General features: G+C 43.4%; 1 long non-coding RNA gene across 1 annotated transcript in view; it reads right to left on the bottom strand.

The window, feature by feature from the left end:
* Nucleotides 1-8,241: 8,241 nt before the first annotated feature.
* The window catches only part of LOC144891008 (uncharacterized), a 35,579-nt gene continuing 19,443 nt past the window's right edge, over nt 8,242-24,377 (bottom strand). The window contains exons 2-3 of the long non-coding RNA XR_013622629.1: nt 14,726-14,833; nt 8,242-8,439 (exon numbers count right to left, since the gene is read on the bottom strand). This is a non-coding gene — a long non-coding RNA (uncharacterized LOC144891008). The remainder of the gene's footprint in view (nt 8,440-14,725; nt 14,834-24,377) is intronic.

Here is a 24,377-nt window from a genome sequence, read left to right as displayed (position 1 = left end):
GAATTTTTAAAAACTTTTCTCACTGAAAGAAAGAACCTTGCCATGCGTGTCTACTGTGTGCATGTAGCAAAATGCAGAAGATTTTCCTTCGGAATCTGCCTCAGACGACATGGAAGACACATACGGCATGTAGGTCGCCATGTTGTTTAGTATCGCGCAAATGTAACAAGACGCATAATTGGTTAAGAGGAGATGGCGATTGCGGTTTCGCGTAAGACACGCGCTGTGATTGGTCAATATTTTGGATAGGAAAAGCTAATTTTTTGTTCGTTTTTTCTCATTTTCTCTCTTTTGTGCAAGTTGTATTCTTGACGAGTTTCACAAACTTACTGAAATATATTTATATACATCATGTTAGGATATTATGTAGTTGCAGCACGGTGGTCACAAAAGTGAAAGATTTTCGGGGTCAGCATGCAGTCTAATGACAAACAGCATTGTCGAGTTGACGAACCATCTCCAGAGGAAGCGGCAATAACTTTTGGAGACGTGCAGCAGTTGTTTTCCACTAATACAGAACGCAACAACCCTTGTATACCCGACTGTGAAGCGAATCATCAAATGCACCTGTCCGTACATTTTGCCATGCCACCTGTGATATAATCCTGTTGTTGACTTCTTGCTGCGACAGACAATCGGTGACATGGTTCTTTTAACAAATAAATCACCAAAGTGTAAAAGAAACTCACCAGATTGATATACTGAGTTAAGAAAGTAAACCCAAGTCAAGAAAAAAAAAAATATTCCATATTAAATGCCAAGTCTGTACGTAGTAGCTCAATGATAGTTATCACTCTGTGAACAAACCCACCTCAATTTAATCTGGAATTTGAATTTTAGGGGAGAGGGGTACAATTTTTGCTTATAACTTCAGTTCTACTGAACATATTTTGACAAATTATGATTCATTGTGAAGCTACATCATATAGCTACACAACTGTAATCCAATTTACACCTTTAATTATCAGGTGACTTCCTCGGAGGTCAAAAGGTCATGTTTCATTTGCAAAATCGAAAATTTAGCATGTTGTTGTTTTCAACTGATCTGATTACTATTTCGTGATATGTAGATGCCTAAATTATTTCACAATCTATATGTAGGACATTGTGGATGATTTTAATAACCTAGGATACGTGTACATGACTGTCTGAAGCAATTTCTGAAATGTTTCCTGGCAAACCTCACTTTTGAAGGTCTCGATAGACTTAAGGGCTTCCTCTAGGTGGTGAAGCTCTCCTGCCTGGTTTTGTTCCATCCATATAAGGAAGCTTTTCCATACTAGCCGTAACCAGGCTTCGTACACAAGCTTGTGCAATCTAACTGCTTTGTTATATTTCCGACCCTCCATGACTCCGGCCACAGAGCCTTCTGCTAGAATGCCTGCCTCCACACAAAGATCACTGAGTCCTGCATCCTGGAATCTCTTGCCTATGATAGACATCAGGTTGCATATTGTGCGGAAGGTCCCCATCCGGATAATTATGTTCTTGAACGTCTCCTGCTTCCAAACAATTTCTGCAGCCTTGGAAAACAGAGCCTGATCGAAAACACACACTATCTCTTCAAGTTGTAAGGACTGTATGATGGAGAGTGTTTGCTCTAAAACTTCATTCCCTGTGGACATGTCAGTTGCAGGTGCATTGATAGTGGGTAGGTACGTGACTGTGTCCTGGACCACTGTGATGTCATTGCGGATCTGGATATTAAATCCTGTCCAGCTACTGATGGTTTGATTATCAGCAGCTGTGATCCGAGTGATGAGCCAGATGAGCTTCTTTTGCTTTGTCTGCTGGGTCACATTTGTAGTATCAGTGTCTGCAGTTTCAATCTTGGGTGGTCTAGCTCTCTGTCCAACATTATAAGTTGGGAGTCTAAGTGGAATAGGGGAGATGCTTCTCTTCTTTGACTTGGTTACTGTTGGTAGTGCTGACTGTGGTAAAGGTCCTTCAACTTTCAGTTGGACAGCAATGCCATTCACTCTATGGGATGTACCACCACCACTGAGTGTCTCTTCAAGTCTGTCTATGTTGTCCCATGCAACAGTTGTAAAAACATGGGGATGAGCATTTAGAAGAATTGTATTTTCATCTGCAAGTTCTAGCTTCTGAAGACACAATGCTGTACTAACCTCCTCCAGGTGCGAGTAAGACACACTGTGGCCAAGTCTATTCATGATCTGTATCAGTTCCTTGTTTCCTGTCAAAGACTTAATGGCAAAAGGGAGAAGAACATGCTTAGGCGGCTTTGTCCTGCCATTTGTGAAAGCAAATACCAGATCACTGCCAAATGAAGTTACCATGCGTTGGACTCTTGGTGAAGGATGATCACAATCATTCTCGCAAGTCAGCAGTGTCTCCAGGAATGTAGTAACTGGTTCAGGAATAATGCATTTTTCTGTGTCAGGTGGCCATGCTTGGGGTGCATCTTGCTTCTTGATGCTGTTTCTTAACACCATGGCCGCTTTTGTGATGACATCCTCTTCTGTGACAGCTCTTGCTGTCTGGAGATCCTGTTTTAACTTGTGGGCTTGTTTGACAAGAGCTCCAGTTGATATACTGTCTGGATAGACAAGAACCTTACCCTTCTCATCAGAGACAAAGTGGTGATCCAGTGAAAGTACTCTCCAACTTTCGGCGGATGTGTTTTTTGGTCGATGGCTTAATTTGTGCAATGCCAAGAGATTTCAGGGATTCTTCAAGCTTCGATGTGAGGTCCGTCAATGGAAAAACGTCAGGATGTGGCCAAAGGTCATTCCTGATGTACATGATGAGCTGCTCATATGCTTGTTCCACCCCTTTCTCATACTCTTGTTCTTCAAGGTCTTCACTCATACTAAATGTGGCTGTAGTCTCTTCTTTTGTGTACAATCTATAGCAAGAGTTGTGGTATTGTCCCTCTGCTGCAACAAGGTCTCGACTCACTGCTGCAAGAACTTTTTCATCAAATTTCCTCGTAGCTGCTTCACGAACTTTGGCATCAGCTCTAACTCCAAACACTGTGTTACGTGGTCCCCTCGGTGAATACCTGGTCTCGGTGACCCCCGGACCGTGAGAGGAACTCCGCCAGCAAGCTGTACTATATATGCGCTTTCGCCACGCAATCCATATGAATTTCACCCAGGAGACAACTGATGTTCAAGGATATATTTCCAATGGTAATGATACCATACAATTTCAATGACACAACCACGGAGATTTTCCCCGAGCAATCAACAATACACAATCATCACCAATTCCCAATTCACAATCAATTCCCTAGGATTAAGATGGCCATCTTATACATGTGTGTCCCGGTGAGTACTCACGACACCCTTTTGGTCTCGGTCCCGCACAATGTCTCTGGGCCCCTCCTGACCAAGATGATGGTCGCCGTCGCCGCACTCGGGCGGTTGAACGAACCCCGGGTGGACGTGTTTCCACCGGGCAGGTATCGTACCAGGCACCGTGGCTGCAGCCCCTCGTGGCCACGCGAAGCGGATACGGTAGAGCAAGCCAAACCCCACGCCGCTTGCAAGGCGCGTTAGGCCCCAACGTGCGACCCGCACGCGTCTGTTTAGACGGTGCCGCGAACGATACCAGACGCGGGGTCGATGCACGGCCCCACGTCAACTTGACGTCTCCACCGGGCCGGTACACGTCCCGGTGATTCCTCTCGCCAGACAGGCTTCGGAACGCCGCTTTTCCACGCAGCGCAAGGTCGATCCCACCTTTTTGGTCGGAGCGGGGCGAGGAAGAATAATACTCGTCCTTTTTTCCTCGTGTCTTTTCCTCTTCCGTTTCCGGTCACTTCCGTTTCCGGCCACTCCCTCAGAAGGGCTCCTGACCCTCCAACCACAACAACTACACAACAACTTAATATACTACACACGGATAAGCAAAGACCTGAATGGTAATTCACATACATTCACATAAATATGTAACACTCCCCCCCTTCAAGAAAGAAAGTTTGAACCCAGCGAAAACTTTCTTTGCCGGCCAATTTGGAGAAACAAACCAGATAACTCAACCCCCCCCCACATTATCCGTTCCCCCCGGGCACAGTTATCACTTAAAAATAAAGCAACCAAAATTTCACCACAACCCCTCCAGATTACTCCCTCTGGACTAAGTACCAACAACGACATTGTCCCTGCCAAATCAAACTCCATCTCATGACCCTCTGGACTTTGACCGTCAGTTTCTTGGGAATGAAGGTTAAGGGGTTGATCAAAGATCCAAAGTTAAGCAACTCGATAGCACTTTTTCCGGGAGGCCAAGCCGAGTATTCACTACATGGATGCCTTTAGGAACGCGGAGTTCACGGTTAGTCCGTGCAGGAAAGTTCTCTACATGGGCGCCTTGAGGAACGTGGAGTTCACGGTTAGTCCGTGCATGAAAGTTCACTACATGGACGCCTTTAGGAACGGCGTTCACTGTTAATTCGTGTAGGAATCTTGGCTCGGCGGCTCCGCCGCCTTCAGTGCTTCCACTTCTCAGAACTTCCCTAATAATTAGGGTGGGACCACTGGTCCCTGTAGTCCCATGAATAGCGGTCTCCTTCTCGGCCACTACCAAAACTACCGCCCAGTTGTCCTCTCCTGTAGACCTCTCGACGCCTACGAAATGCCTTCCCTACTGTTATGGTCCGACCCTCCAAATCCTTGCCATTCCAATTCTTCTCTGCCTCTCTGGCGTCTTTTGTGCTGGCAAACGTGACAAAGCCGAACCCTCTTGACTGTTGCGTTTCCCAGTCTCTTACCAACCGCACTTCCACCAGCGGCCCATATCTGTTGAAGACAGAGGTCAGAACTTCTTCCTCTGTTTTGAAGTTCAGTCCCCCTACAAATAACTTGGCACTTTGGTCGCCATCCCGAGCTGGTGTGATGTTATTTTCCCTGCTGGGCTCTTTACCAACCCTCAGGTTACCATAAACTTGACCCCCGGCCAAATCATTCCCGATAACCACAGATACACCCTCTACAGGAAGCGTGGCTTGTAAACCGACGGTGACCGGTCCTGACACCAAATCGGACTCCAACTGGATGACCTGAAGGGGAGCACTAACACCACCCCCGATCCCCTGTAAACGAACACTATCCCCCGTTGCCGTCTCCTCGGACCATGGCAAAATGCCTTCAAGCATTAAAGATTGATGGGCCCCTGTGTCCCTCAATATCCTAACCGGTCTCCGGTTAGTCGAGGCTCCATCCAGTGACACAAACCCCTCTGAAATAAATGGTTGGTAACCCTTTTGATGGCGATTTCTTACGCTAGCCATCGCATTCGGAGTTGTAATAGTCGGACTCCGCTCTGGGTTGTCCCTTTTCATGAGGTAACAACTGGACATCAAGTGTCCAGGTTTCTTGCAAAACGCGCAAGTAGGCCCAGAGGAAAAACTCGGGGTCTGCCTCGGGCCCCCCGAACTATAAGTTTGTCTTGGGCCCGCATCCCTCTGATTTCGAACCGGTGGGGTATCATAGTTGTCCCCATAATCATCTCGAGGCCGCCGCCATGTATGGTCGTTCTCCGCACCTGCTGTTCCCCACCTCCCCTGCGGAGATCTAGGCGAGGAGTTAGGTTCGTGGACCCCTATTCGGTGGGTTAAGGCATAATCATCTGCCATGGTGGCTGCGTCCCACAACTTTGGTACCTTCTTTTCCTGCAGGTACACTTTGATGTCCTCGTGGACACACTGCTGGAATTCCTCCACCAGGATCAAGTCCCGCAATGTCTCGAAGTCTTTCCCGACTCCTTTTGACTCACACCACCGATCAAACATGTTTTCTTTCACTCTGGCAAACTCCACATGGGTCTCACTCTCCCTCTTCCTGGCATTCCTGAATTTTTGCCTGTAAGCTTCCGGAACCAACTCATAGGCCTTGAGGATGTGCTTCTTCAGTACCTCATAATCTGCACATTGGTCCATTGGTAGCGCCGAATAAATTTCCTGAGCTTTCCCCACCAGCACACTTTGCACGAGTATGGTCCAGGCCTCCTCCGGCCAGTTTAATTGTCGAGCCACTTTCTCAAAGTGTGGGAAAAATTTCGTGACTTCCTTTTCACTGAACGGTGGAACCAGCCTCACATGTCTGCCCACATCCCAGGTTTTCTGGTTAGGTGTCGACCCCGCCAGCAAGGGTGGTGCCTCTCCCCGTTCTCTCATTAACTCCAGCTCCTTGAATTTGATTTCTTGCTGAAGCTCCATGTCACGTTCCTTTAATTCCCTTTCCGCTTTTCTCTCCTCTGCTTCGAGGTCCCTTGCAGCTCTCCTCTCCTCTGCTTTTCTCCCTTCTAACCTTTCCTGGAGTTCTCGTTCCACTCTCCTTTCCTCTGCTTGTTTCTCTTCTCTCCTCGCTTCTGCTTTCCTTTCTTCTTCTTTTAACCTTTCCTGGAGTTCTCGTTCCACTCTCCTTTCCTCTGCTTGTTTCTCTTCTCTCCTCGCTTCTGCTTTCCTTTCTTCTTCTTTTAACCTTTCCTGGAGTTCTCGTTCCACTCTCCTTTCCTCCGCTTGTTTCTCTTCCCTCCTCTCTTCTGCTTTCCTTTCTTCTTCTGCTCTTTCCTTTTCTGCTTTCCTTTCTTCTTCTTTAATCCGTTCCTGGCTCCGTAATTGCAACTCCAGTTTCCGGAGCTCAACGTCTTCTGGTTCTTCGGGTAGCCACTCCCAGGCTAACTCGTCCCATGTTCCTAATCCCACCATAGATTGTATCACCGTGGCCTGCAACTCTGCCTTCCTCAAATTAGTTCGGACCTCCAAGTTAAAATGTTTGGCCAATTTCAAGAGGTCCGACTTTAGCAACGCTCGGAACTGTGCCTCACTCGGGGTTACCCCAAAGTTCTGTGCCACAAACGCCATGGTGCCTATCGTTAACACCTGTTAACCTTCACCCAAGACTTTACCCCAATTTCTCAAAAAAAAATTTACCAATTAATAAATTTTAATTAATAAAAAATTATTATTTTATTATTTTATACAATTTTAAATCCCGGACGTAGACCCAATTGCGAAACCGCAAATCGTAATTTGGACGAGCCCCCAATTCTGTTACGTGGTCCCCTCGGTGAATACCTGGTCTCGGTGACCCCCGGACCGTGAGAGGAACTCCGCCAGCAAGCTGTACTATATATGCGCTTTCGCCACGCAATCCATATGAATTTCACCCAGGAGACAACTGATGTTCAAGGATATATTTCCAATGGTAATGATACCATACAATTTCAATGACACAACCACGGAGATTTTCCCCGAGCAATCAACAATACACAATCATCACCAATTCCCAATTCACAATCAATTCCCTAGGATTAAGATGGCCATCTTATACATGTGTGTCCCGGTGAGTACTCACGACACCCTTTTGGTCTCGGTCCCGCACAATGTCTCTGGGCCCCTCCTGACCAAGATGATGGTCGCCGTCGCCGCACTCGGGCGGTTGAACGAACCCCGGGTGGACGTGTTTCCACCGGGCAGGTATCGTACCAGGCACCGTGGCTGCAGCCCCTCGTGGCCACGCGAAGCGGATACGGTAGAGCAAGCCAAACCCCACGCCGCTTGCAAGGCGCGTTAGGCCCCAACGTGCGACCCGCACGCGTCTGTTTAGACGGTGCCGCGAACGATACCAGACGCGGGGTCGATGCACGGCCCCACGTCAACTTGACGTCTCCACCGGGCCGGTACACGTCCCGGTGATTCCTCTCGCCAGACAGGCTTCGGAACGCCGCTTTTCCACGCAGCGCAAGGTCGATCCCACCTTTTTGGTCGGAGCGGGGCGAGGAAGAATAATACTCGTCCTTTTTTCCTCGTGTCTTTTCCTCTTCCGTTTCCGGTCACTTCCGTTTCCGGCCACTCCCTCAGAAGGGCTCCTGACCCTCCAACCACAACAACTACACAACAACTTAATATACTACACACGGATAAGCAAAGACCTGAATGGTAATTCACATACATTCACATAAATATGTAATTGTAATATGTAATGTATGTAATAACTCCAAACACTGTGAGGCGTCCTCGTGTACGTGTTCCTGGCAGGTATTTGCTTGAGCTGTTACAGAAGATACATAGCCTTTCGTATACTCTTGAAGTACTTGGTACATCTCTAGATGATTTTCTTGTACCAGTATCTTTAGCCTTAACATCAGCACCTTGGTTCTGGATACCACGGTTTGTGATGGCTTCAAGAAGCTTTTTCATAGTGAATACACTGCGACATTTGCGATGATACTGAATCTGTGGTACTTCACTTTCTTCTAGACCCCTGGCTATCTCCAAGAGTGGAGTGTGTTTTCTTATTTCTGCCGCTCTAAGCAGGGTTTTCCAGGATTCAAGACCTTGCAGCGTTGCTAGCTCCGAATCATCGTCGGTGCAATGAATGATGCAGCTCATTTTTGCACGTTTCTGCGGTGGAGGATCCTGGTCACAAGTTGGTAGATCCATTGTAGATATCTTAGTTCTTCACCAATCTAGTGCATACATACACACACCTCTGCAAGGAAAGCAAGGCATAAGACATATTTCATTTAGCATTTACTAGTCACAATATTCTTTTAGTAGAATAATGCCCTATTTAAAGCAGGTTTCACATTTGTACGGACAATGACAAAAAAATTCGGAAATCGAAGAAATAATGCTTGCATAAAAAGGGTTAACATAGGGTTAATTGTTGAAGTTTTGTGAATGATATGTTATTTTAAATCATCTACAATGTCTTATCTATAGATTATGAAATAATTTCAGCATCTACATATCACGAAATAGTAATCAGATCAGTTGAAAATAAAAACACTCTTGATTTTCGATTTTGCAATTGAAACATGACCTTTTGACCTCTGAGGAAGTCACCTGATAACTAAAGATGAAAATATAATACAGTTGTGTAGATATATGATGTAGCTTCACAATGAATTATGATTTGTTAAAGTATGTTCAGTAGAACTGAAGTTATAAGCAAAAATGGTACCCCTCTCCCCTAAAACTCAACTTCCAGATTATATGGAGGTGGGTTTGTTTACAGAGTGAAAACTATCATTAAGCTACTAGATAGGCAGGGTTATCATACCAAAATATAAACTAGAGACATGTAGGAAGACAAAAATACCAAAATTGTTTGCTGACCTTGGGTGGTACCAAAATCTGTATTGGCCCCTGGACTAGAAGGTATGATGTCGATTTGTGTGCTGACTTGTACAAAATAACAAGGGAAGTTTCCAAGAAATGTTTAGTATCCTCCAAAGTACTCAATTACAACATTAGAGAGAGAGCTTTATAATTAAGGGGCTGTTAATGCTACGAAAGCAAGAAATTTTCACTTGAGCCACGGCTGCTTTTAGTGTCACACAGTGAAGATTATACGCCTGCTGTGAAATTGACAGTGCTGTTAATGCAAAAGGGGAAGAGATGTTCACCCACATGATCATGAAATCAATCATTAAAGACTGCAAGACACAAGGCCTGACACAATCATCGCATTAAGACCTTCATTTTCTATCTCGAGGATAATTAAAGAGAAAGCAAGATCGTTTTAATAAGCTTGGATGTTCTTGAAAGAAGATGCATTATTCATTGTTATTTTCCCAAAACAAGTGACAAGGAGGCCACCGGATTCGACATAGTTGGACAAAAGGCAGAAGCTTGCATGCCGGATCATCAACAAGAAAACAGTTACATCTTGGAGTGCATTTCCATTGAATGTCAAGAAAAAAAAACAATTTGCCCAGATCATTCATGAAATTTGTTTTTAGCCAAAAAAAACCAACTTATTAAAGCATGTCTGATTGGAATTGGCAAAGTTAAAATGTTTTTTTTTTTACTTTTAGCTGACTCCATGCCTCTGTTGTAACTGATTTTTATGAAAAACATTTTGCCCATTATACTAAAATACGCCATTTCTTGTCTGTCTAATGAATTTTTGATGCCAATACATTCTGTCCTTACTTATCCAATATCAACCAAACTTGACAGGATGACGAAGGGTTACATAATGAAGGTTGTATCGCATTCATTTCCCCCTCTCCCCAAGGGGGTTTTCTCCCCCCGAGCGAGTTTGCCCGCCATTGCCGTCAATGGGGTTGCACGTTGAGGTGTATGTCAATGTTAAATTAGCTTTATCGTGGCGTATTTCCAACTTTGAATAACAAAACTAACGATAATAGCCGGCGAAGCCGGTGTTGTGAATGAACGCGTACGTATTATGTTGAAAAGCCAGATTTTCTGGATCTTTTGAGAATTTTGAAGCTTTGACGCACCAAATCGCTCAATGGAGGCCGCCATCTTGCGGATGCGGATGTATGCATAACAAATTGAAAAATGTTCAATAGGAGTTTGTTTCACCCGTCTTTTTTGATTCACAATCTTATGCACCTCTAATTTGTAATTAAAATACTTTAAGACCAACCTCGGCCTGCACGGGCCTGGTTATCTTCAACTAAAATCGTCACCAAACACCGGAACCAATGAGATTCGAGCATTTGGAAAAATATTTCAAAAACCAAATCACTCAATGGAGGCCGCCATCTTCCGGATGTGGAAGTATGCATAAAAAAATTGCGAAAAAGTTCAATAGGAGTTTGTTTCACCCGTCTTTATTTGATTCACATTCTTATGCACCTCTAATTTGTAATTAAAATACTATAAAACCAACCTCGTTCCCCGGGCTCGGATTGTCTTCAACGAAAATCGTCACCAAACACCGGAACCAATGAGATTCGAGCATTTGAAAAAATATTTCAAAAAAGCTTATTACCGCGTTTCGGAGGGTGAAAACGGCGTCAAATATTCTAAAATTGACGAAGAATTCTTTTTTAGAAATCTCGCGGCTGTAGGGGATAGTTTTTCACGGCCGGAAATATCAGAAATTGAGACGGAATTCACCGAATTAATCAAGTAAATTTTATAAATTTTAATCTCATCCAGAATGCAAATGGTGTCATTTTGAACTCGGTATGGTACCTACTACACCAACCTACTACAAACTACCTAACCTACTGATGCCATAGTGATGGGTAAAATAGTGGCAAGAGGCTTTGGCTTCGCCGGCTCATTGCGGCTTTGCAGTCGGGTACTAGTAGCCGGCGAAGCCGGTGTTGTGAATGAACGCGTACGTATTATGTTGAAAAGGCAGATTTTTCTGGATCCCTTGAGAATTTCGAAGCTTTGACGCACCAAATCGCTCAATGGAGGCCGCCATCTTGCGGATGCGGAAGTATGCATAACAAATTGAAAAAAGTTCAACAGGAGTTTGTTTCACCCGTCTTTTTTTGATTCACAATCTTATGCACCTCTAATTTGTAATTAAAATACTTTAAGACCAACCTCGGCCCGCACGGGCCTGGTTATCTTCAACGAAAATCGTCACCAAACACCGGAACCAATGAGATTCGAGCATTTGAAAAAATATTTCAAAAACCAAATCACTCAATGGAGGCCGCCATCTTCCGGATGCGGAAGTATGCATAAAAAAATTGTGAAAAAGTTAAATAGGAGTTTGTTTCACCCGTCTTTGTTTTATTCACAATCTTATGCACCTCTAATTTGTAATTAAAATACTTTAAGACCAACCTCATTCCCCGGGCCCACACGGGCCCTGGTTATCTTCAACGAAAATCGTCACCAATTACCGGAACCAATGAGATTCGAGCACTTGAAAAAATATTTCAAAAAAGCTTATTACCGTTTCGGAGGCTGAAAACGGCGTCAAATATTCTAAAATTGACGAAGAATTATTTTTTAGAAATCTCGTGGCCGTAGGGGATAGTTTTTCACGGCCGGAAATATCCGAAGTCGAGACGGAATTCACCGAATTAATCAAGAAGGAAATTTTATAAATTTTAATCTCATCCAGAATGCAAATGGTGTCATTTTGAACTAGGTACGGTACCTACTACACCTACCTACTACCAAATACCTAACATAGTGATGGGTGATAGCGTAATATTAATGTTACTAGCCGAAACCCGTGGAACATCCACGGAAGGGAGGATGTGGTGTATGGATAGAGTGTACCATTATGGATGGCGTAGGGGATTTGCTTGTCCGAGTAAGAGTTAGGAAGAAAGATGAGAATGAAGAGTGCGTATATGAACGATCGCCAACACCGGCACAAATGCATGCTCTGGATTGTCCACTCAGTGGACGGCTTGCTGTCGCCTTCGACTGTCCAATCAGATGAGACAGCTGGCTTAACGTCCTCTGATGCGACGTCACACCTGCGAGGTATCAGGAGGCGGGAACCGAATCCAAAACAGAAGCTAAAGTAAAGACCATCGGAGATCTCCTGCGGCAGCGTTTCTAACCGATGTGGTAAAGTACAGTACGTACAGTAAAGGACATTCTCATTAATCCGTTGATTAACTATAACTAACCTGCGCCGCCCTGCTGTAGCTTGACATGTTAGCAGGTACTCTGACCTTTTTCACAACTTCAAATGGCGTTTCATAAAATCCTGCTGTGACTCGACATGCGCCGCACCATAATCATTGGCTCATAAAACCCTACACTGCTACAGAGGATTATACTACCACCGGAAGCCGGCACTTGGTTGTCCACAGAGGGAGGGAAGAAACACACCATGTGGAATGAAAAACAAAATGCTTTAAAATATTCCAGAAAGAAACATTTTTTTTCATTTAATATTCCGTAAGTATTTATTGTACGACTAACGATTGTCAAAATAAGAACCTGCTTTGGGCAATCGCACACTATACCGTCGAGGCCGCTTTTACAGAATAAGAAGGAAAGAATTAAATTAATGCTTTCCTATTTACATCGTTGAGTCAATAGGTCAAAAAATTATTTTTTAAACCTGTAATCACTGGTTGTAGGGAATGCAGATTTGACGATCAGCTGATTTATGTGTGTGTGTGTGGGTGTGTATTTTAGACTTGGACAATATAAGAAGGAAAATTGCTTTGCAATACATGCCCATTTGCAAGTTTCAGATCAATATCAGTAAGCACAGCCCATTATTTAATGACACCACTCGACTGTCCAATCAGCGGACGGCTCGCATCGCCTTCGCCCAGCAGACGCCAATACGATGGCGTCGAAAGATGGCGTCGTATCGGCCGTTAATCGGATGCTTTTGGGCCCCAAAGTCGACTAATTCAGATTTTTCGAGTCTGGCTGTACATGATAAACAAAGAGCGCGGTTCGTAGACCGTAAATGCATTAGTGCCGTGGGCATCGGGTCACTGGGTGCAGCGTAAAAGGGATAACAAAGTCGAGTCCTTACGGTATTATTATATAGATAATATCCCACCTCCCCAAGGGGTTTTTCCGGCGAGTCAATGTATATAAATAGGTTATCATGGCGTTTTTGTGGGAGCAACGGCTTCTACCAGAAGTAATGAACATTAATCAACAGTAATGAATATTATGAACCACAAACACGTATGATTAGCTTTTTAAACAGTCGCTAATGCTCTTTATAGCACTAAATGAATTAATTTGGAGGAATCCCGACATGCGTGAGGTAAGTTTTACTTACAGAACTGAGCGAATATCTACTGTACTCTATATACCCCACAAGGGATAGTTGAATAACATGACCCTTCCTGGCGCTAACATGGCTTTTTCGTAGTGAACTTTTGAAACTCTCTCCTGCTGTTTAACACGAAACTGAAAGGGAGAAGCTCGGGTTGTGCTCATTTTCCAAGCAGCTAGCTAGCGCTTGCCAAGCCATCCATTCCTTAACGGTTTTGAATGGAGTGCTTGCTCGAATGCTTAAACCACTTGGCGATCTCTCCACAAGAAACTTGGTAAATGAACACACACCCAATGTTCTTGAGACCCAACCATAGATCGACCCTAATCTATGTACCCCAAAGAGGAATATGTACCCTTTCTGCCGCTCCCGTAGTTAGCGGGTGTACTCGTCATTAAAATTCACAATTTGATGGCATGGAACATATTACTGTGACTCACAAAAAATCTGTCAAATACCATATTGTCACTCACAACCTGTCTGCAAAGTACACATTATTACCTTTGCCACCAAAGGTGGATGCAGGTTTTGTTTTCACCCGTGTTTGTCTGTATGTGAGCAGGTTATCTCAAAAAGTTATGGACGGATTCAACCAAAATTTGGTGGACACGGATGAAAGGTTGTGTGTTTGTGACACGGACGAAAAAAATGATTTCATTTTGCTGAAAACCCGGATATGAAAATTTCTAAGCGATTCATCACCATTGAGAGATGGGGCCAAAAATGATATATAGCACGATATTTCAAAAAGTTGCGGATGAGTTGGTTGGTGATAAGAACAAGCGATTACATTTTGGTTAAGGTTTGGGTCCAGCTACAGCCTATCAGTGGGATGGAGAATGTAAATTGTTCAGCCTGGAGGAGGTATGTGCTCCACTGAGTGCTGGTCTAGTTTACATTTGCAAACAGCCAGCATAATGTAACTCATTGCCAATCACAAATATCTTCCATTGTGTACATCACTTCGACTTACAGATATTCAGCATTGAGGAAATTTGGTGCAATTAATGAGCAAATTTGCTTTGTGAACAACTGTACATCATTGCCACGTACAGATAGTCCTCGCTTAACGTTGTAGTTACGTTCTTGAAAGGTACGACTTTAACCAAAACGACTTTAAGCGAATCCAATTTCCACATAAGAATTAATGGAAGTATGGGGGGGGGGGGGGTTAGGTTCCTGATACTTTTTGTTGTTTTTCACAAGACACAAGGCACTTGAAGTTTTAATACGTTTCCTACAATAATTTAACTATGTACTGTACTCACCGATGATGATAATGAAGCTTGTTTGAGGAGGTGGAGTCGCTGAAATGACGAGTTAGAATCGTCCACCTCTCCCTCAGGTGATTCCTTCAGATCTTTTTCTTGGGGAACCTGTCTTCGAAAAAAATACATCCAGACTCTGTTGCACTGATTTTATCTTGATACATCTCTTTATAGCACTTAATTGCTTCACCAATAGCTCCGGCCACTTTTGTGATACGCTCCTTTTGAGGATCGTCATCACTAAAGATTTCAATGGTACTTTCAATAAGTTTGAAGGGCTTCCGACATCCGCTTCGTCGTCAATTGGCGAGGAGGTTCATCTCCTTCGGGTAAATCCTTCTCCTCTTCTCCTCTTCTCCTCTCTGCATTTCAAGCTGAATCAGTTCATCGTTAGTAAGTTCTTCACCGTGTGATTCGAGAACTTGCGTGATATCACCTTCTTCAACTTCTTCAAATCCTACTTTCTTGGCTTGGCTTAGGATATCCTTCTTCACTTGAGGGACACAGCATCAAATCCTCTAAAGTTATTCAGGCCACAACTTCGACCATACGCCATTCATACAAGACTCAGTAACTTCAGCCCAGAACTCGCCAATGTTATCAATGCACTTCAGGATGTCATCAATGCACTTCAGGATGTCATCAATGCACTTCAGGATGTCATCAATGCACTTCTGGAGGTCATCAATGCACTTCCGGATGTCATTAATCTACTTCCGGATGTTATCAATGCACTTCCAGATGTTATCAATGCACTTCCGGGTGTCATTAATGCACTTCCGGATGTTATCAATGCACTTCAGGATGTTATCAATGCACTTCAGGATGTTATCAATGCACTTCAGGATGTTATCAATGCACTTCCAGATGTTATCAATGCACTTCAGGATGTCATCAATGCACTTCAGGATGTCATCAATGCACTTCAGGATGTCATCAATGCACTTCTGGATGTCATCAATGCACTTCCGGATGTCATTAATCTACTTCCGGATGTTATCAATGCACTTCCGGGTGTCATTAATGCACTTCCGGATGTTATCAATGCACTTCAGGATGTTATCAATGCACTTCAGGATGTTATCAATGCACTTCAGGATGTTATCAATGCACTTCCGGATGTTATCAATGCACTTCCGGATGTTAGCAATGCACTTCCGGATGTTATCAATGCACTTCCGGATGTTATCAATGCACTTCCGGATGTTATCAATGCACTTCCGGATGTTATCAATGCACTTCCGGATGTTATCAATGCACTTCAGGATGTTGTTGCCACCGTCAATATTCACGAATGCTCGGCTTCTCCTCTCCATCAGTTTCCCTAATCAGTTGGTTAAATGTGTGGCGGAGGTAATAAGCTTTAAAAGCTGCAATCACACCTTGATCCATCGGTTTCAAAAGTGCCGTTGTGTTCTGAGGAAGGAAGACAATTTTGACATTATCGCACATGTCATCAAGGTTGATTGGATGGGCAGGTGCGTTGTCGACCACAAACAAAATCTTGAAAGCAAATGTTTTCCTTTGCGCAATAATCCTTCCATTCAGGGACTGCATGGACATTTAGCCATTCAGTAAACAATGCACTTCAGGATGTTGTAGTAAGTTCAAATGGTAAAGGTAAGTCAAATGACCTTGTGATGATGTGAATTGTGACGGACACAGAGTGTTACACAGGAATCGTTGAAGCCTACAATGTCAATGCGCTCAAAAGTAACCATTTGTGAAGCTAAAAGGTTATTGACCAACACTGTTTGATGAAGGGGCAGGATTCGTTTTAAAAGTGAATTTGTACTCTACCGGGATAATTACAGGATACCTGCTCACTCCTACCTCCAATCCCGTACCTGATATTGTGTCGTCATCACCATGCTTTCTTATTGGATTTCCAATGAACGGGCAAATGATTCTTTAAAATGCCCTTGAATGCTCTTGGATTTTTGGAGTGATAGACAGACAATGGCTTCATCTTCATACTGCCGTTCGCATTACCACCCAGTAGTAATGTCAACCGGTCTTTTGCCACCTTAAAACCAGGTGCAGTCTTTTCTTCCCATGAAATATCCGTGTGTTCAGGCATCCTCTTCCAGTACAGGCGGGTTTCGTCGACGTTAAACACTTGCTTCGGTGAATCTAAAATTTAAAATCCACTTTTTTGAAATACCAACTTCTTTACTGGAAGTCCTTGTAGTGTCCATGTGCTTTATACTTCAAACCACCCCCCCCCCCTTTCCCACGCCTCCTCCCCCCAAGCCCTCTCCATCCTACAGATCTCCCGATGTCCCTGCTCTCAAATGTTGTGTTTGTGTGCTTCCCCTTCTCTCCACATCTTGTCTACTGCTCCCCTTATTATATGTTTTATGTGTCGGTTTGACTTTTTGTGTGATTAATGTTAGCTCTTTCACGGGCCTCGATCTTGTATACAAAAAAATATATAATAATAATAAATAAATAACCACCTTCCTCAACTATTCGCTTAAAATACTCTGGGAATTTCCCAGCTACACGAGTATCCGCACTGTGGCCGCTTCACCGGACATTTTAACATTATACAAATTAGAGCGTCTCTGGTAACGCTCGAACCAGCCTCGGCTTGCAATGAAATGTTATTTTTGAGAAATTTCACCACCTTCACTCTTCAAATCGTCAAATAAACTCTTTGCTTTCGTTTGAATCACAAGGAAACTTATGGGAATATTCCTCTGAGTCTGCTCAACAATCCAAACCGAGAGCATCCGCTCCATGTTCTCCATCAAACTACTTCTGATCCTACTAATCTTCGTAGCACTAATGGGTGTCACAGCCTGAGCGCTCGTATCAATCTTATCTGCAATCTTGTAAATTGTACAGACTGTATTCGGCGGAAGCTTAAGCGTCAGGCCATTGCCCGCGGCTCGGTCTCCTCCAACAAACCGCCTTAATACATCGAGTTTTGTATTTAAGCTAATGCTTTTTCTGCTTTTCCTAGCACTACACTCACTTGCTGCATGCTTTGGCCCCATCACACTAGTTATTAGTCCCCTACCGGTGTACACCGGAGGGGACTATAGGTTTGCCGTCCGTCAGTCCGTCACGCAAAGAACAGTTTTCCGGACTTTTTTTTCTAAACACTTAATGCTAATGATTTCAAACTTGGCACATGGTTTCCTCATGATAAGTTACAGATCAAGTTCGAACTTCACGACGTTTCGATCATTTTTGACAAAGTTATGGCACTTTGAACTTTGGGAATTCTGATAATTCCTATGATCCTTAACTCAGTGCCATTTTAAGTTTTAATTTCCTTTAAAAAATATTTTCTCTGCAATAATTAATAGGACCGATTGAGATCAAATTTTCACTGTAGGGGGGACTCGGTCTGCAGAATATTTTAATCGTAATTATGACGTCACAGGTCACGTGGTTCGGCCGCCATATTGTTTTTCATGAAAACACGAAAACCCCTTTTTCTCTGCAACTGCTGAACAGATCGAGGCCAACCGTTGCAGGCAGAATCGCATAGCCATGACGAACAAAAAAGTCAGCGAGCATGACGTCATGCATCACATGGTTTCAGAGTTATGACGTTTTAAAGCATGAACCTTTAAAACCGAGCCACTCCCTCATTTTTGATCCAATAGAGGGGAAACTTCACAGATCTGTTCAGCATGTCAGTCTACTAAAATGTCATTTTGGAATTTGCGATGGGGCACGTGGTTTGGCAGATATCGTTAATTAAACGAAAATATTTTTAAAAATGGATATCTCTTGTTTATTCTAGAGTTCTCCTCAAGCCGCACCGCGCGCCCTCAGCCTCGTCTGCGAACGTCAACAGCACGACACAGCGCGCGCTTTCGGGAGGGGCGGAGCCAAGCCGAGCAACATATATATATATATATATATATATATATATATATATATAAACATCGATCATTGATCGTGAACCGGAAAATATAATAAATTACTGATATTTAGCGACTCGAAAGGTTCTTTATCAACTTATTTTGTCGTGCTTCTGCTGACCTGTCTGCAAGGTGTACATATCTAAGTCCCGAGTGTGATTCACAGGTGAGCCCGTCCTGAGGTAATTAGCGATTGGGAACGATTCAGAACCTGTGGGTGAATAACCCTTGGTAATTTCCCCAACAGTTTTCCGGACGACAGACTGCCGGTAGGGGACATGTATTGCAGCGCAATACTCAGAATGCTTGTTTAGCATAATAACAAAGTTTGTAGATGCCAACTTCACAATGTAAGAACGCTGCGCAGCAAAGTACAGTACCGGTAGCTACTGTTCCCGACACTTTACCATGCAGTACTGCAATATGTATGGGTAGACGCCGTTAAAATGAATAATAGCACGATGTTAAACGAAAACGTGCGCTAATTAATCTGCGACTTAATAACAAAACGACTTAATGCGGTACGACGTTAAGCGGTGTTTGACTGTACATATAAAAGCAAGACCGATAGTCTAACAATGGTGCAGCCGGGCTTGGATCTGCTTAGTGGAGGATCTGCTGTGCCCCCCTGCCTTGTGACCGGATCCACAGCTCTGATTGGTGGACGTTTGTGATGGATGCACAAACACCGGTCAGACAGACAAATTCTGTTTGAGACGGCATTGTCCTATGGGCTATGTATAAAACCACCTTTAGGGGCTATTTTTCCCCACAGAGCAGGGGTTGGCCTTTTTCAGGCACAGTGGTCCCCTTTTTTTGAAGCAATGTTTTATGGCCAGATGCCCTTCCTGCCGCCAACCCTGTTAGTCGTCTCTTCGCCAACCCTGTTAGTCGTCTCTTGCGACACACAGGGAATTACCAGTGAACTGGTACTCAATTTGCCGACCTCAGAGGGATGACAGGCTGAGTCAACCCCCCTGGTGTTAATTCAGTGATCAACCGGGATTTGAACCCAGAATCCTAGGATCCCAAGCCGGGACCCTAACCACTAAACCAACACCAGACATAAGTAGAAAAGTAAGTAGAAAAAAATTGTTCACACAAATCTAGGCTTCTTTTGTCGTCACTACACCATGAATAAGCGGTGGTGAAATATCACTCATGCATTTTGGAGTGGTCTTAGCAAGATGGCCGAGAGGTACACACATTTGCATCCAAGCTGTTTGGCCTGGGTTCCAAATCTCGTCCCAGCAATGAACTGTTATCCCGGTGTTTCACAAGCAAGGTTATTCATCAATGGGCGCCATCCCTCAGATGGACGTTAAATTGGGGGATCCATCTGCCGGCATTAGCTGGTGGACCCAAGGAAATCACACAGTGCCCTTCGCAAAAAGTAGGTGAGCCATTGCTCCACTGACTGACTTGACTAATTGATTTTAACTTGACGAAAAATTTGTAAAAGTTTGAATGTTTTTTTTTCTTTATGTAGAAAGCTCCAGGCACAGACTATGTCGTCCTCATCGAGGCCAAGCCAAATAAAAGGGCTGCATTGATAGAAAAGTAAAGAAGGAGAGAATAGTCTAAGAGTTTTTGAGGAAGCAGAGAATCTGCTTTTTGAAAAGGGGAAGATCATAAGTGTTAGGAAAGACATGTGAAGGTAAAGAGTTCCAGAGTTTGGCAGAGGAGGGGAAGAAACAAACATCATAACGGCCCACCCTTGAGTTGCCAATGGCCACACAATAATCATGAGATGTAGTGGCTTGTCGTGTATTAATGGTCTCGCTAATGGCGGAGGTATACAGGCAGCAAGTTCTTGGGAGAAAAAACCGAAGTAATATCTGTATAAAAGAGAAAGAGCCAATTTTGCGACGTAATTTGAGTGGGTCAGGTTTTGAGGTCAGATTGGGAGAGTTGATTAGTCGAATTACTTTTAAATCAATTTAAATGAGTGAGACAGAAAGAAAATTCAGCAATCCTGACGTGGTGAGTGCAAGATGGTTCCGGGCACCACTTTAACGCTCCTAAGTCCGAACGGTAGTACCACTCTGAACGGTTGTTGCCTTCAACCTACTACTTAAGGAACCGGTCCAACCGGATGAGTGTTTTTTTGGAGACACCATCTCCTTACAAGATGGCCATTTGCTCCCAGAGTGAGCTCATCCACCCTTTGACAGGTATTGTTTTTAACAAAGCATCCCCAAGCCAATAGACTTGCTGAAAACCGTGATGAAATTCCCAAAACAATTCATGCCCTAACTACTGCTGGGAAGGCATTGGCCAACTACCCAGTACAGTGGTGAGAAAAGGTTTGTGAGCCTTTTAGAATTTTCTGTATTTCTGCATAAATTTGACCTAAAATGTGATCAGATCTTCATCTAAGTCGTAACGAGTAAACAAAAAACATGTTTTAGGGCTACACACTTTTATTTTTTTTAAAGTTTTAAACCTTTTTATTTTTAAAATTAAATTTGATATATGAAAATGCACCAGAAATTGCACCAGAAAAGAGGACCGTGGACCAAATTTCAGCTCTCTAGGACTTATGGAACCTAGAATATGAACGGCTCAAAGATTTGAAACGGTACAAACAAAGAAAGTTCAGAGGAAGTTAAATAAAGGTTTTGTAAAATAAAAATAGATAAGGAGAACCTGATTAAACAAATAGCACACAAAAAAAAAATCTACTTTTTCATTTATTTATTGAGCAAAATGATCCAACATTCTGTTGCTTATTGGAAAAAGAATGTGAACCTCTATATTCAGTAACTGGTGGCACCCCCTTGAGCAGCAATAACTTCAACCAAGCGTTTCCTGTAACTTTTGATCAGTCCTGCACATCGGTTTGGAAGAATTTTGGCCCATTCCTCCTTGCAGAACTGCTTCAACGCAGATTTTGTGGGCTTTCTTGCATGAACTACTCGCTTCAGGTTCTGCCACAACATTTCAATTGGGTTAAGGTCTGGACTTTGACTGGGCCATTCCAAACCGGAAAATCTCTTCTCTTTCAGCTAGTCTGTTGTAGATTTATTTGTGTGTTTAGGATCGTTGTCTTGCTGCATGACCCACTTTCGGTTAAGCGTCAGCTCACGGCTTCAGCTTCATGCCCTGACAGTCTCCTGTATAATTTGTTGGTACAATCCAGTATTCATGGTTCCATCAATGAGGGAAAGCCATCCGAGTCCTCAGGCAGCAAAGCATCCCCAAGCCATGATACGCCCACCACCATTCTTCAAGGTTGGGATGAGCTTCTTACAGTCCCGTGAAAAAGTAAGTACACCCTATGCAAAGTTTTGACTTTTTCAACATATTTCAACATACAGCTATTTGATCTTCATTTCAACAATATTGAGACATAAAGGTGATATAATATAACAAATATCATGAAACATTTACATTTTGTAGTCCATTGTATAATTTAAATAAACATAAATGCAAATTTCGCATGTGGAAAAAGTAAGTACACCCTTGGCTCTAATCGGTGGTATTGCCCCCTTTGGCAGAAACAACCTCAAGTAGGCGTTTCTTATAACTGTCTACCAGTCTCTGACATCGACTTGGAGAAATTTTTGCCCACTCCTCCATGCAGAATTCTTTCAGCTGTACGATGTTTGAGGGGTTTATTGCATGCACAGCTCGTTTCAAATCCCCCCACAACATCTTGATGGGATTTAGATCCGGGCTTTGACTTGGCCATTCCAGAACCCTCCATTTCTTTCTTTTCAGCCATTCCTTGGTGGATTTACTGGTATGTTTAGGGTCATTGTCATGTTGCAAGGTCCACCTTCGGTTGAGCTTCAACTTTCTGACAGATGGCCTCACATTACCCTCAAGCACCCTCTGGTACAATGAAGAATTCATAGTGGATTATATGATGGTGAGCTGCCCAGGCCCTGATGCAGCAAAGCTGCCCCAAACCATAATATTTCCACCACCATGGTTTACAGTTGTTATCAGGTTCTTGTGGTCAAATGCTGTCTTTGGTTTTTGCCAAACATGTCTTCTGGTACTGTGGCCAAATAGCTCTACCTTTGACTCATCTGTCCAGAGCACATTGTTCCAGAAGTGCTGGTCTTTGCCGAGGTGTTCATTGGCAAACTTTAGTCTTGCCCTCATGTTCTTTCTGGACAGCAAAAGTTTCATCCTGGCACACCTCCCATGTAGATCAAATGTGTGCAGCCTCTTTCTAATGGTAGACTCGTGCACTTTGACAACAGTGGCAAGAGCTACCTGTAGGTCCCGTGATGACATTCTGGGGTTCTTAGAGACTTCTTTCGGCATCTTGCGGTCTGCTCTTGGGCTGAACTTGCTGGGGCGGCCTGGCCTGAACAAGTTGGCAGTTGTTTGTAATCTTCTCCACTTGTAGATGATCTTCCGGACAGTCGAATGATTGATTTCAAATTGTTTGGAAATCTTTTTAAATCCCTTCCCAGACTCGTAGGCATCTATAACCTTCTTTCTGAAGGCCTCAGAGAGCTCTTTTGATCTAGGCATGGTGATGCCGCACACTTCAACAACAAAGAGCAAACCAAACGAAATGTCTGAGGTTTAAATAAGACAGGTTCCTCCAAGATCCTCTCTCACGATGTTCTAATCATTTGCACCTGAGCTGGTGCACCTGATTCTAATTTTCGGTATTTGAAGTAGTGATAAATGTAGCGGTGTACTTACTTTTTCCACATGCAACATTTGCATTTATGTTTATTTAAATTATACAATGGACTACAAAATGTAAATGTTTCATGATATTTGTTATATTATATCACCTTTATCTATTAATATTGTTGAAATGAAGATCAAATAGCTGTATGTTGAAATATGTTGAAAAAGTCAAAACTTTACATGGGGTGTACTTAGTTTTTCACGTGACTGTATGTTGGAATGCAGTTTGTTTTTCGCCAAACATAACGTTTCTCATTTAAGCCAAAAACGTTCCACTTTCGACTATCTGTCCACAGAACATTCTTCCAATAGCCTTAAGGATCTTCCAGATGGTCTTTGGCAAACTTGAGATGGGCGACAATGTTCTACTTGGAGAGCAGTGGTTTCCTCCTTCCTATCCTCCCATGCACACCATTCTTGTTCAGTGATTTCCAGAAGGTGGGCCCATGAGCACTGACATTAGCCAATGCAAGAGAGGCCTGCAGACCCTTAGATGTTACCCTCGGGTTATTTGTGATGTCCTGGATTATTGTGCGCCTTGCTCTTAGAGTGATTTTCCTTGGACAACCGCTCCTGGAAAGAGTACCAGTGTTGAATTTTCACCAATTGCACACTGTTTACCTGACAGTGCATTGGTGGAGCCCAACATCTTTAGAAATGGATTTGTAACCCTTTCCAGCAGAGATGGGGACGAGTCGGACTCCAGCCACAAATTTTGTGACTTGCGACTTGACTTGAGACTTGGCCTTAAATACTTAAGACTTGACTTGAGCTTGTAGACTTGTTGATAATGACGATGAATGGATGAACACTCTATCAAAATTAATATATCTCAGTGATGTGTTTGTGACTAATTTTCACTCATTGTCTGGTGGGATGTGACTATATTTATAACCAAAGACCGTCGGAGTTGCGCGGCAAAGGGAGCATGAAATCGGTAAATAAATTGCGCCAGCTGAGAAAAGATATTAGTTATACAGTGCTCAAAGTACCTCTGAGCTCCGATAATCTGATCGCACATACATGTGTCTGTCTGGTGGAGTAACCGGAGGTAAATTCCGGAGAAAAGCAAGTAGAGTTATAGTATATTTCATTACATGGAGTATGAAAGG

This window comes from Myxine glutinosa, chromosome 2, assembly GCF_964187855.1.
Source record: "Myxine glutinosa chromosome 2, kmMyxGlut1.1, whole genome shotgun sequence".
NCBI classification, from domain to species: Eukaryota; Metazoa; Chordata; class Myxini; order Myxiniformes; family Myxinidae; genus Myxine; species Myxine glutinosa.
This window is presented reverse-complemented; position numbering and strand designations above follow the sequence as displayed.